Source organism: Cupressus sempervirens, chromosome 8 (assembly GCF_028749045.1).
Source record: "Cupressus sempervirens isolate cs-2001-9-10 chromosome 8, ASM2874904v1, whole genome shotgun sequence".
Taxonomy (NCBI): Eukaryota; Viridiplantae; Streptophyta; class Pinopsida; order Cupressales; family Cupressaceae; genus Cupressus; species Cupressus sempervirens.
Window position 1 is genome coordinate 242,252,820 of NC_143125.1, and position 14,195 is coordinate 242,267,014.

The window sequence follows — 14,195 nt, forward strand, 5'->3', positions numbered from 1 at the left end:
ATAATAGTTGATAGGGAGATAGGTAGATGGTTTGCAAAAAGCTTAAGTAAAAATGGGGTTCTTTGTGTGCATGCGATACGATACAAACTAGGATACAAGCTTTGGTATATAATACAAACTGGAATATGGTACAAGCTTTGGACAAGATTTGGATATACAAGCTATGATACAAGGGATGTTACAAGATTTACAAGTTGGGGTACAAGATTTACAAGATGAGGTACAAGATTTACAAGTTGTACAGGAGGTATTTACAAGCTTCATTAGATTTTGGATATTTGGTCAGAACACCAAGGGAATAAGTAGGTGTTTTATTGGATTGTGAATGGATGGATGAGGGATAGGATAGTGATAGATAATGGATTGGTCTTAGTACAGAAGGTGCCTAAATTACCAGGTTTTCACCAAGGTACCTATTCAAGGTGCTTGAATTGCCAAGTTTTCACCATTGGACACTTATTTCTCTTTACTATTTTTTTGTATTTTTCAAAAGCTAGGTATACCAAGGATCTTCAAGCATAGAACTTGTTGAGATGAATGATGTTAGTAGGATCATTCAAGAGTTATCCTTCCAGTGTAGATAGCTGATAGGATCCAGAGCCAAAGGAGGTAGTGACAACATAAGGACCAAGCCAAGTAGGTTCAAACTTGCCTTTCTTTTCTCGATCAGCTTGGACTTTCATATTTTCTTTGAGGACCATGTTGCTTGGCTGAAATTAATGTGGAAGCACCTTCTTGTTGAAATTCGTTTTGAGATGAGTTTGATAAACTATGAGATGATCATAGGCTTGTTGTCACTTCTTGTCTAAGAGATCTAGCTGGGTGAGCCAAGCTACTCTGTATTCTTCATCTGATATTTGTCCTTGCAAAGATATGTGCAAGGAGGGAAGTTCAACCTCTATGGGTAGTACTGCTTCAGCACCATAGACTAAGGAGTATGGAGTTGTGCTTGTGGATGTATGGAAGGAAGTTTGATAGACCCATAGGGCTAGATTTATTTGTAGGTGTCAATCATGGCCGAAATCATTGAAAACTTTCTTTAGGATTTTGAGGAGGTTTTTGTTAGTTGCCTCTTCCTGGCCATTACCTTGTGGGAAATATGGGCTAGAAAAGTGGTGATGGATGCAAAGGGAAGTGCATAATTCTTCAATGTTTATATTTTCAAAGTTACCTCTGTGGTTGATGAAGATGGTGGATGGGATGCCAAAGCGGCAAACAATGTGGTACAAGATGAACTTGGAGACCTGAACTCCTATAGCTGAGACTAGGGGGACTGCTTCCACCCATTTAGTGAAATAGTCTATAGCTGTTATTATCCATTTATGTCCATCAGATGAGAGAGGTGTGATAGTTCCAACTAGATCAAGGCCCCAACAAGTGAAAGGCCAAGGTGGTGCAATAGGTTGTAGATCCTATGCTGGAGTGTGCACAGGATTTGCATGTTGTTGACATGGGAGACACTTTTTGACAAATTCACAGGAGTCTTCTTCAATGGTATGCCAATAGTAGCCTGCTCTAAGGATTTTTTGTGTGAGGACAATAATACTCATGTGGGCATCGCAAAGTTTGGAGTGTACTTTTAATGCCATTGCGGCCTCATTTTCATCTAAACATCGAGAGAGATTATCATGATAACCCTGACGATATAGGGTATTGGCTATGATAACATAGCGGGATGATTTTTGGATGATGTTTTGGTGTTGGGTATGTGTGAGGTGAGGGGAGATGAGATCATCTTTAAGGTAAGTGTGAATCTTATGGTATGAAGGGGATTGGGGACCAACCAAGATACAAACATAGTTTGAGTCATCATTCACATAGGCAAGTGTGAGGAGCTGCTCGACTAAAAACTCATACTACATAACTGCTTGGGGAATTTCCAAGAGTGAGTCGATAGTAGTCATAGTGTCTGCTGCTTTTTTCTGTATTTGAGGCAGTTATGTAAACTAAAGCTTTGTAAAATGCTAGGTTAGCTAATCAAATAGCTCTTTGTAGGGTAATAGCTTTTCATCTTTGGTTTGATATTCATTTAGGGCTTGCTTGATGATGAGCTAAGAATTGCCAAAGATTTGTAACTCAATGATGTTCCATTCTGCAACTATCTTTAATCCTGCTATGAGAGCCTCATATTTAGCTATATTTTTGGTGTTAGGGAATTGTAGCTTGAAGGCTTTTGGAATGTAATATCCTTAAGGTGTGACCAACAATATTCCTACCCCTGATCCATGAGATGTATATGAGCCATCAAAATAAAGTTTCCATGGGGGTTATTCTTCAATTAGATAGATATTCTCATCTGGAAATTCTGTGATCAAAGGGTATCTATCTACTAGAGGCACATCAGCTAGGTGATATGTTATAGCTTGCCCTTTGATTGCCTTTTTGTCCACATACTGGATGTCAAATTCACTAAGGAGCATAACCCATTTGACCAAATGGCCTGTAAGTGTTGTTCTGGAGAGCATATACTTGAGAGGGTCAATCTTGGAGACTAGTTGGATGGTATGACTTAGCATGTAGTGGTGAAGCTTTTGAGTTGACAAAACAACTACCAAACAAGATTTTTCCATAGGAGTATAATTGAGTTCATAACCAACTAGGGTTCTACTAATGTAGTAGATGGTTTTTTCTCTGTCATAGTCATCGAGTTGTGCTAGAAGTGCCCCTAGAGCAGTAGGCATTGCTGATATGTACAAGATCAAGGGACAACCAAGAACTAGTGGAACCAAGATAGGGGGATTGATGAGATACTTCTTGAGATGATCGAAGCTGCGTTGACATAAAGGATCCCAGTTGAACTTTTCATCCTTCTTCAGTAAGTGTGCAAATGTCATACACTTATTTGCAAGCTGGGAGATGAAGCACCAAATGGATTGAAGCTTTCCTTGAAGAGTGAAAAGCTGTCATAGTATCTGTGGAGGAGGCATGTCTAAGATAGCTTTGACCTTCTTGTGGTCAATCTCTATACCTTGTTTAGAAACTATAAAGCCTAGAACCTTGCCAGATGTGACCCCAAAGACACATTTCTTGGGATTCAACATGAGATGATATTTGGCTAACCTATTAAAGACTTTCTCCAGGTCAGAAAGATGATCCATGAAGGTATGAGATTTAACCAAGACATCATCCACATAATCCTCCAAAATGCTATGGATAAGATCATGGAAAATGGGTGTCAGAGCTCTTTGATAGGTAGCCCTATTTTCTTTAGGCCAAAAGGCATCATGTTGTAGCAAAAGGTTCCCCAAGGGGTAGTGAATGTTGTCTTATGTTGATCCTCTTCTACAATCTTGATTTGATTATACCCAAAAAATTTGTCCATGAGGGATAGAATTTCATGTCCAGCTGTAAGATCTACAATCATATCTATGTTGGGCAAGGGAAAATCATCGTTTCGACAAGCTTTGTTAAGATCTCTGAAATTAGTGCATATTCTGATGTCACTAGAAGGCTTAGTGATAGGGACCATGTTGGAGATCCACTCTGAGTAGTCAATAGGTCAAATAACCTTAGCAGCTAACATTCTTTCTAATTCAGCTTTGACCAGTAATGCCACCTTGGGGTGCATTTTTCTAAGCTTTTGTTTGATGAGCTTGATCTTTGGATCGACGGCAAGATGATGAACTACAAGCTTTGGATCCAGTCCTAACATGTCCTGATATGACCATGAAAATTGGCCAATGTTCTCTCTTAAGACCTCAAAGAGGAGGTCAACTTGGTCTTTTGATAGGGATGCAGCAATGTGAACAAGTCTGGGGATCTCTGAAGAATCGATGTTGACTTCTCTAGTATCCTCAATTAGAATAGAAGACACCTCTGGTCAATTATCTTGAGGAGGCAATGCTAAATCCTCATGTTCTACTTGTGATTCTGGATTTTCTTGTTGAGGGGTTCTCTTTGCTACCTTAGCTAGTCCCAGATTCACCTTAGTTCTAGTTTTGGGTGTATCGAAACTAGGTTGGGGATTTTTTCCAAAATACCCCTTGGGATCTAGCTTATAGATATAAAGAGAATCTAGCTTTGTTTTCTTGTGAGGAGTTTTGACTCCCATGAAGCTTAGAAGTGCTTCCTCTGATGTGAACTCATCAATGTGTAGGATGCTTGGTTGGTCCCAATCTATGAGTTGTGGATGGGCGAGTGGTAGGTCAATGAAATGCTCCTTATCGCATGACCACTCAAGAGTTGAGTGAGCTCAGATTGTAGTTGGAGGAATTATTGGCTAAGGGCCATATTCGTCCTAGCGTATCCCCATGGGGTGCACCAGTCATCTTTGTGAAGAAGAAGGATGGTTCATTACATATGTGCATTGACTACTAGCAATTGAATAAGGTGATGGTGAATAACCGTTATCCTTTGCCAAGGATAGATAATTTGTTTGATCAGATGAAGGGAGCATGAGTGTTCTCAAAGATTGATCTTAAGTCGAGATACCATCAGCTTTGTATTCAAGAGGCTGATATTCATCAAACAACTTTTCATACATGGTATGGGCATTCTGAGTTCACGGTTGTACCCTTTGGGTTAACTAATGCACCATCAGTATTTATGAGTTTAATGAATGGTGTATTTTGTACTTACCTTGATCAATGTGTCATTGTATTCTTAGATGACATATTGATCTATTCAAAGACTAAGGAGGAGCATGAGGTCCATTTACATCAGGTATTGCAGTGCTTGAGAGACCATCATTTTATGGTAACTTGAGTAAATGTGGGTTCTTTCAGTCAGAGGTGAAGTATTTGGGACATATCATCACTGGTGATGGAATTGCAGTGGATCGAGAGAAGATTCATGCTATCATGGATTGGCCAGCACCCACTAATGTCTCAAAAGTTTGTAGTTTCATGGGATTAGCGAGTTGCTACCATCGCTTTGTGAAGGATTTTTCATGATTAGCCCATCCCATCACTTCTCTTCAGAGGAAAGGGAAGAAGTTTGTTTGGTCAAACTAGTGTGAAGTAGCATTTAATGCTCTTAAGGAGTTTTTGACTTGTGCACCAATCCTTGCAGTGCCTAATCCTGTAGGTGATTTCATGGTTTGCACAGATGCTTCATTGGAAGGCGTGGGTACAATGTTGGTGCGGGATGGTCGAGTGATTGCATATAAGTCTAGAAAACTCAAAGACCATGAGATTAAATACCCCACTCATGATTTGGAACTCATGGCTATAGTGCATGCCCTTGTCCGTTGGATGCATTTTCTTCTGGGATACAGGTTTGAGTTGCATAGTGATCATAGGAGCTTGCAGTATATCTTTACTCAACCAAACTTGAATGCTTAACAACATCGGTGGATGGAGTTCTTGTGTGAGTATGACTTTGATGTTCATTACATCAAAGGGAAGGAGAATGTCATCGTGGATGCTTTGAGTAGAAGGTGATATGAGGTATCAGTGTTGTCATTGGGAGTGGATTTGCAAGGCTATGTCTTGGAGGCTTTTCCTAGTGACACTTGGTATTAGGAGGTGAGGGCAGAGATTGAGTCTAGACGTACCCTTGAGGGGAGATTTTTAGGTTATGTACTTGAGTCAGATGAACTACTGCATCACTTGGGGCATATCTATGTACCCAGTTTGGGTGATCTTTGTACCTTGGTTTTATCAGAAGTGCATCATGTGCCATATTCCACACATCCTGGTATTAAGAAGATGCGATCTCAAACAACTATACTTTTGGGCAGGGATGAGGCGTGATGTTGCTGATTTTGTTGTTCGATGTCTTGAGTGCTAGAGAGTGAAGGTAGAGCATCAGTATCCGACGGGTCTTTTGCAGCCACATACAATTCTGGAGTGGAAGTGGGATACAATATCCATTGATTTTATCATAGGGCTACCTATGTCATCATGGAGACATGATTGTATCATGGTGACAGTGGACAAGTTGTCCAAGGTAGCACATTTTTCACCCATGAGAGCATCCTACACTGCTTCCTTGGTAGCGCATGTTTTCTTAGAAGATATTGTTTGTTTGCATGGGATTCCTCATTGAATCATTTTGGATAGAGATCCAGTGTTTACTTCTACACTATGGACATCTCTACAACATGCATTAGGCGCACAGCTTAATTTTAGTTCAGCTTATCACCCAGAGACCAATGGTCAAATAGAGAGAGTAAATTAGGTTTTGGAGGATATGCTTTGCATGTATGTTATGAATAGGCAGGTGAAGTGGGAGGACTATTTATACCTTTTTGAGTTTGCATACAACAATGGGTATCATAGTTCTCTTGGCATGTCACCTTTTTAGGCCTTGTATGGTAGACCATGTCGTACACCTTTGAGTTGGGATTGTTTAGAGGACCGAGTTCTTTTGGGTTCAGAGATGCTTCAAGATATGGAGCAGTAGGTTGTTCACATTAGGGAGCATTTGGTTACTACTCAAGAAAGGCAGAAGAAGTATGCAGATGCCCATAGGTTGGATCGTCACTTTTTTGTTGGTGACAAAGTGTTTTTGAGAGTGCGTCTAAGGAAGAGTCCTATTTTTTATGGGAAAGGCTCTAAGTTGGCACCATGTTTTGTCAAACCTTTTGAGATCCTCAAGAGGATTAGTCCTATTGCTTATTGACTAGCGTTGCCACCTAGCCTATCACGCATCCATGATATTTTCCATGTTTCTATTTTGTGATAGTATATCCCTGATGTGACCCATGTTCTTGATTGGGATGCTTTATAGTGTAGCGGACAAGCAGCTTACTTTGGAGCCCATTCATATCCTATAGTAGCGGAGGCTAACCTTGCGAGGTTGGGACATAGAGCAGGTAAGGGTCCAATGGGACCCAAGCGATGAGACCTCTACGACTTGGGAAGATGCTACATGATTGAGGGGATTGTACCCCTACCTTTTTGCTGGCTTCCAGGAGTAAGCCTATGCTAGTGGGGGAGGATGTAGTACCTCTCGTGTTTGCAGTCTGTACCTTGTCTAATTTTGATTTGAGAGATACTTGATACTCTTTTGATATTTGTACCTTGAGACAACTCGAGGGTTGAATGTTATATTTTGATTTCCATACCATAGATGCCTTGTTGCTATGTTGTTCAGTTTATCATATTTGCATGTTGATGTGATTTTGAGGTGACAGTAGATCTATGATATTCGATTATCTAGTTATATGATGTATTGGTCACATCTATGGTTTTTATGATGTGATGGAACTTATGCTTTGGTTATTTACTTCATTCTCATCTTTTATGATTAATGCGAATGTGAGTGGTGTAAATGGATTAATGAGTTATTTAATGCTTTAATTGCTTCGACTATTATGTTATATGCAATTGCACTTGATTGTGTGTTATAGTGTGTAGGAATTATATCCTTGGTAGTGGCCTATGGAGTTAGTGATCCAGCTATTCATATTTTGCCAATGTCGCTCCTATATGGTTGACATACCCTTATTTAGTTGTTTTATATTAAAACCTTTCGATGATTAGTAAATCTGAACTCATTGCATTATGTGATTAGACCAGTGAGCATGTCTATGCATTTAGAAGTTCGCATTCATCGCGAAAGTGTTAAGTGATTTTCTATAATTTTGGGTTTCTGAGTTTTAAATCTTTTTGGATTTAATTTCTGGCAGCTTTGCCTTAGGTGAATTTCCATTACGGATAATAACCTATTTTTTTTGGGGTTGATTCAGAGTTTAACTACTCCAGCTAGCTTTTTCCATAATGAACTATTCACTCAAAAATGAATAAATATTAGAAAAGTGAATTCATTATTCACTTGTCACATTTTGGAAAATTGAATTTGGGGAGCAAATTTGGAAATCCTCTTCTGAAGGATTATTGTTTTGCTTGTTGTGGGAGCTATGAGCGTGGGATCTTTGTGAGGTTGGTCTCGTTGGATTCAGCTTGAGGAGTTCTCACTTTGCCATCAGTTTCAACAGTTTTGATGAAGTATTTATTTTATTCTACGAGTTTTAGTTTCGTCCCTTTTTGCTATCAGGTAGGGCCTTTCGGTTTTAATGTTTTTTCTCTGTTTCTGCTTTCATTTCTTGTAGCATTATGTTAGGAGGCTGTGAACTAGTGTTCCCCTCTATTTATGTGTGCTAGTTCTACCCAGTTGGTCAAGTATGAACCTTTTACCTATTTTTGAAATGGGGGTTTGGGTTTTTGGGCTGTTATGCTGGCCATTTTTGCATACGATGTTCGTTTTCAATTATTTTTGGATTTTTGGGAGTTTTGAGCCCAAAGGCCAAATGGGTTTTAATTTTGAGATTTTTCCAAAATTTGGGATTTTTACCTTGTTTATTGTGCCACCCTATTTTCTTGGGGTTTCTTGGCACATTGTGGTTTGTGGGTCTAGGTGATCTATTTGGATACCAGTTAGACCACTTTTTCATCTTTTGATGCATTGGGATGCATGTTGTATCCATCCTCTCAGTTTTTTTTTTAGTTGAGGGACTTGCTGCCTTGTGTTCTCTTCCAGTCCTTTTTGTTGTGATCTTCATGATGATGGTGTACCACACACAAGTACATGCATGTACATTGTCAGATGACTTACGAGTCTCAAGCTTTCATGGTACTTTTGAAAGTTATGATCATTGGGGTTGGTTTGGGAATTTGCATGCCTATGGGCACTCATCATTGGATGAGCCTGGGTAGGGTAGGGTAGCATATGGAGGGGGCTTCTATCCTGCAACCCGACGATCATGGCATCATAGGTTGGCAGAGGAAGCTTTATATAAGTGATAACTAAATAAAATATTAGGTGGTAATAAAACTTAAGATAATAAAATGTGTGAGCACCTGATTAAGTTCAAGGACACAATGTGTGAGCACCTATATCAGTTTGAGGACATATGATCCAAGCTTTCACTTTTGATGCCGAGTGACTCTCCATAATGTCAGTCCCTACATAGTAGCCCATTGAGATGTCTGACCAAGACCTATAGTTATGCATTGTCTATATCTTGGACTCAGTCATCATACTGCTTGGCATGTGTGTTAGCCATGGATGTTGTTTTGTGTGTGTTTGTGGTTGGATCATTATCTCCATCAGCATGGTGGGTGTCGACCTATGGGTACCACATGGTTGGGAGGCGTAGCTACCTTCACCACTATTAGGGACCGGTGTACAAAGATGGTCTATTGTTCTAGCATGATCATTGCTGGATGTATCACTTGGTACTTCGATTTGTGAAGTATGTTTTCTAGTGATTTATGCTTTCATTGGGATGTTGTTTTCCATGTTTACATGATGTTTGTTTTATGCATTCTTTATTATGATGTTTAGCATATAGTAGATGATGTTATCTAATTACAGGGTTATCTTATGCTTTCTACTAGCATGTTAGATTTCATTTACTTATACTATAGCATGTTTAGTAGTGATGTCCCTATCATGATAGCACTGATGATCTGATTGGTCACTTGGGATGTTATGTGCAAGGGATGGCTAGGGCCCACGATGGTCTTATGACACCATTGATGGTTGGGAGGAACCACGTACTTGTGGCTATTTTGTTCTTTGCGATGTTATTTCAGTTATGGTGATGTTTCCTTTCTATACTGTTCCTTTTCTATTTGTTAGATGTTAGATTCCATTTTCTATTTTTTAGTTACTTAGTTCTGGTTCGAGTGTTCTAGCCTCGAAATGTGGATCCAGTACTCCCCAGTGTGGAGGTTCTTTTGTCAAATTTTCCCCATTTTTTAGTCTAAAAGTGTTTTTGTTTTGTATGGGTGACATTTGTTCAGCAATGTGCGACATTTAAAAAGTGTCGCACACCCATACAAAATGTATCGAATGATTCTGTAAAGTGTCACACACTTCTTTGAGAAGTGTCACCCAAAACTTTTCAGTATTGCACGCCTCTTAGAGTTTTGTCATATGACATTGTTAAAGTGTCACACGCCTTAAGGAAAAGTATCGCCTAGTCCCTAAAAATGTTGCACTCCTTCTTGAGAAATGTCGCGCGACACTTTTCTATGCTGTATTAAAGTATTACACAATTTTTGTAAAAAATTGTGTAGGCAAACAGCGGGCACTTTTCATCATGATCTGAACTTTTTAAGAGTTGATCTGGATACCCTTTTGGGCGTTCTTTGACCCTATGTTGTTGCATTTTGATTTCTGATGTTTTTTCTTGAAACCTAGTTTTCAAGTTTTCGTTTTAGTCCTTCAGGGTTTAAAATATATCGGTTAAGTATAAGTTGATGTATATTTAATTTCTTATACTTAAGATATATTTTAATATATGCAACAATTCATTTGAGATGGGTTTCAGACCTCTACGGGCTTAGATTAAGATTCTAGGAAATTTTTGGGCTTTAGATTTCAGCCTTAGCCAATTTTTGGGAGTCTGTTTTGGTCTTTTAGCTCAGTCGATCTCTTTTGTTTCCTTGTTTTTGTTTTGGTTAGTGGTGACATTTGGAGATCCATTTGGTGTCAAGATGGTCGTTAAGTCTTCCGTTGTGATTTGTATGATCTGTGTATGTTGTTGTCATGTGCACTTACACTTAAAAAAAAAATAAAAAATATTCTAGCTTGTTTTCATCCTTGTTTCCAAGAATCTCTGGGCGGGGCATTACATTGGGCAATTGAATGGTGGATGATGGGTTGTTGAGGTAGAGGAGGCACATATTGTTGCATGTGTTGCGAGGCTTGCTGCTGATATGGGATTTGGGATAGGGATTGAGGGACATAGGCTAGCTGTGGGATAAATGGATTTCTTTGTAGAGGTAAGGTATAAGATGGTTGTGAAGCTTGGAGAAAGGATCAGGGAGCTTGTGGAACTTGACTTGGGATTTGAGGAGTTTGACCAATATATGTGGGTTGTGCCCCCATTTGGGAGGATATCATGGCAAAGGAGGCCAAGTAATTGGTGGTTGGTGGTGGTGGATTTCCTCCTAGAAGTGGCATAGAAAAATAGTTAGTAATAGGAGGTAATGGATTAGTTGGTGGTGGAGGTGGTGGGAATTGAAAGCTTAGGAATGGAACTGATGAGGTTTGATAGCTTTGTGGCTAGATTTGAAATCTTGGTAGAGTGGTGGCAGGAGCTCGGGTCACATGAGAGCTTGGCAGAACATTGGTAGTAGCTTGTGGGTTTTGAAAGCTTTGTGGAGTGAGAGCAGTAGCTTGTGGATTTGTGGCTGATGGCACTGAGCTCTAAGGACCTAGTGGAAATGATGGAATTGTGCTCTAATCTGAGGTAAACAAGCTAGGGGTGATGAAAGGTTGATTTCTTGGCCCCATGGGTGGCATCCCGATTGTATATTGCTGAGGTTGGCCAAATATGCTAGCACTGATTTGGGAGATGGGTGGATTTGGAAGGCTAGGTTGGAGAGCAGTAGTAGCAATAGTAAAGGGAGTGAATGATTACATGTTTTTGGTGAAGGGGGTTTGGGATGGAGTAGTATGGACCAATGGTGGAGTGGTGGTGGTTGGATTGGCTTGTAGAAGGGAGATTTCAACTTGAGTAGAGGCTGGTATGTTTGCGTCTGTTGGATCATAAGGATTGTCTTAAGGCTCTTCTTTTGGCACATATTGAGGATAATTTGAATCATAAGAGCCTATTTGGAGTGGTAGTTATCCAAAAAATGGGTGAGATGGATCTGATAAGGGAGCAGGTCTTCCAAAGTCGAAGGCTCCTATATTGTCCCTTTGAAAGTTAGCCATGATTGTTTCTTTGTTCTTGTCTATAATGGCATTCACCAATACTACATTTCGTGGTTGGTTCATGAAAGCTTCAATATTAGTAGGTGATGGTATAGTGTTCTCTAGGCTGAAGGATGGTTGAGTGCTCAAGGGGAGTGATGCTATTTGATCCAAATGATATGGCTCCATTGTTTCTTTCTTCTTCTTGGCTAAGTGAGTGACGAGTGGCATGAAAATGTTCCTAGGGATGAGATGCAACAATGTTGATGGATGCCAAGGGGTAAGGCTTTTCTATGCAAATGATTTCCTAGGTTGAGGCAAACCTATATGAAAAACCTAAGGAGGATTGGGTTGGGGATTCTAACTTCAAAGATATGTCACCAAATCATGAAAGGTCTACTTTCCTATGTGCAAGCTTGGTGGTGATTGTGTCAACTTAAGGATAGACTGATAATCCTTTAGGAAAAACATGAGATTGACCACTTGTGGATCCCAACCTTTGGCTCAAGGTGATGAGGAATAACAAGTGACAAAGCTAGATTACCCTAGACAAAGCTCTGTTGGAGGGATAACCTCAATGAGGCTGGTGGATTTGCAAGATGGTAGGAATGGAAAACCTTTGGCAAGGTGACAACAATTTTGAAGGCTTGGATGTGAAGTTTAGGCTTTTGTGATGCTAGCTAGGTTTGAGGGGATTGGTTTGGTTCTAAGGAAAAGATGTAAATGAGATGGCTGAGCTAAAATTCTTAAGGGGATGACTAAGGGTGGCTGGCTTACCTACAAGGATGACTCTAAAGTGGAGCTTATGCAAGAAGATGTGGAGGAACAAGGGGGCCTAATCATAGAAATCATGCCTAGTTGGTAAGGCATAAGTAGGGTTAACTCCTGGATGCTTGCTAAATTTGATAGTGTGATCTAACCAGGCATCTTGAAGGGCTTTGTCAACAGCTTTATCTTCTGCTTTGTGGATTTTGGAAATCTGAGGGCTTGGTGTTACTTCCTTTTTCTTAGTTGTAATTTCTTGGTATGCCTGAGATGGCTTGAGTTTGGCTTTGTGAAACTTCTGTTTGGGTTTGGGTTGTTCTGACATAAATTCCTAAATCTTCTTGGCTTAGAGAGATTTTGGTTTTTTTTCTTCAACGTGTTCAACTTCTGAAATAGCTAGTGACTACGCTAAGTGTGCCCTAAGCTAGGATTGACCAAGTTTGGAAAACATTCATTCAACAAGTAAAAGATCAAGCAATAGATAGGAACAACTAGATAGAAGTTTTTGATTCTCAGAATGTGATACGTGTGCCTAGGAGTGTGTATATTCTACAAATGTTTTGATTAGTCACTTCAAACACATTAACATCCTAGATGGTTGTCTACAAGGTTGACAATTGGTTTAGCTAGGGAGTCCTCAATATACCCAAGGTACATGAGGCCCAAATCCATAGATGAAACCAAAATAATGTCATACAGCCGAGAGGAACAGTAACCCACTTCTCCTCTTTCACTTCTCAAGGGTATAAAGTTCCTTGAGGCTTAGCCCGAGTGACAGAATTTTGATCCCAAGAGATTTTTCTTTGGATTCACCTCCTGATCTTTATACTCTGCCAAAACGTTGGAGTTGAGGTCATCCCAAGGGGTGATGAAATCCCCAAGCAGGCCTCCTAAAAGCTAAGACAAGATTTTGGATCCTACTCTTATGCACCCAAGATGGTCTCAAAAGATGACAAGGGGAGAGAAGACTTGGATGATCTTGGGCTAAAAGACAGAGTTCTTTTCCAACTGACACTTAAGTTTTTCGAATCTAGACCTTGCAAACACACATGTTTAGGATGCAAATGTTCAATTCCAACTCAAAGCATTAACAAAAGTAAAATCTATTGAAGAATGAATACACCAAGAAGATTTAGGGTCAACAAAAGTAAACTCATGCGCCCGAAGGCCCTCCACGTCAAGTATCGATTGATTTTTCTTTAAGGCATTCAAGATTGAGTGTGATTTTTTTTTAAGCCCAAAATAAAGATGTGTAAAACTTGGTTTCAAGTGCATGCTCGGAGGCCCTCCACGTCAAGATTTGTTCAATTTGTATGCCCAAATGAAGTGTTAGTGAGACTAATGTGCATTCAAAAAAATTTCTATCTTAGAAAAACCAATAAAAACTCAAGTGAGTGGAATTTGATCTTTGTGGAGCACTTAACACCTTCTTAGGTAGACCCATCCCCATATATGGCACTGATATTTCAACCAATGGTTAGAATGATGGGTGATTAAATAGGGTGAGTCCAAAAAATTCACTCAAATTGTCTTTATTTGTTTTTATAACTTAGAAAGTTTCTAAAATGTAGATTCTTTTTATGCCTCAAAAGATGAAGTGTGAGATATTGTAATGATTAATTGACCTTTTGCATTCAAGATTGGATATTTTTTAAAGGATTTAGGTGTCTACAGTCAGGAAGCAGTATAAAAGCATAGGAACTGCATGGAGCATTATTGTTGGAAGTCCATGCCAAAGGAATTTTCAAATTTACAAGGCATATAACCCACACAATTGAAGAGGGAAGTTGGTAGTGGAAGTAGAGTTCCACACTTGAGAAGAAGATAACAAAGGAAGT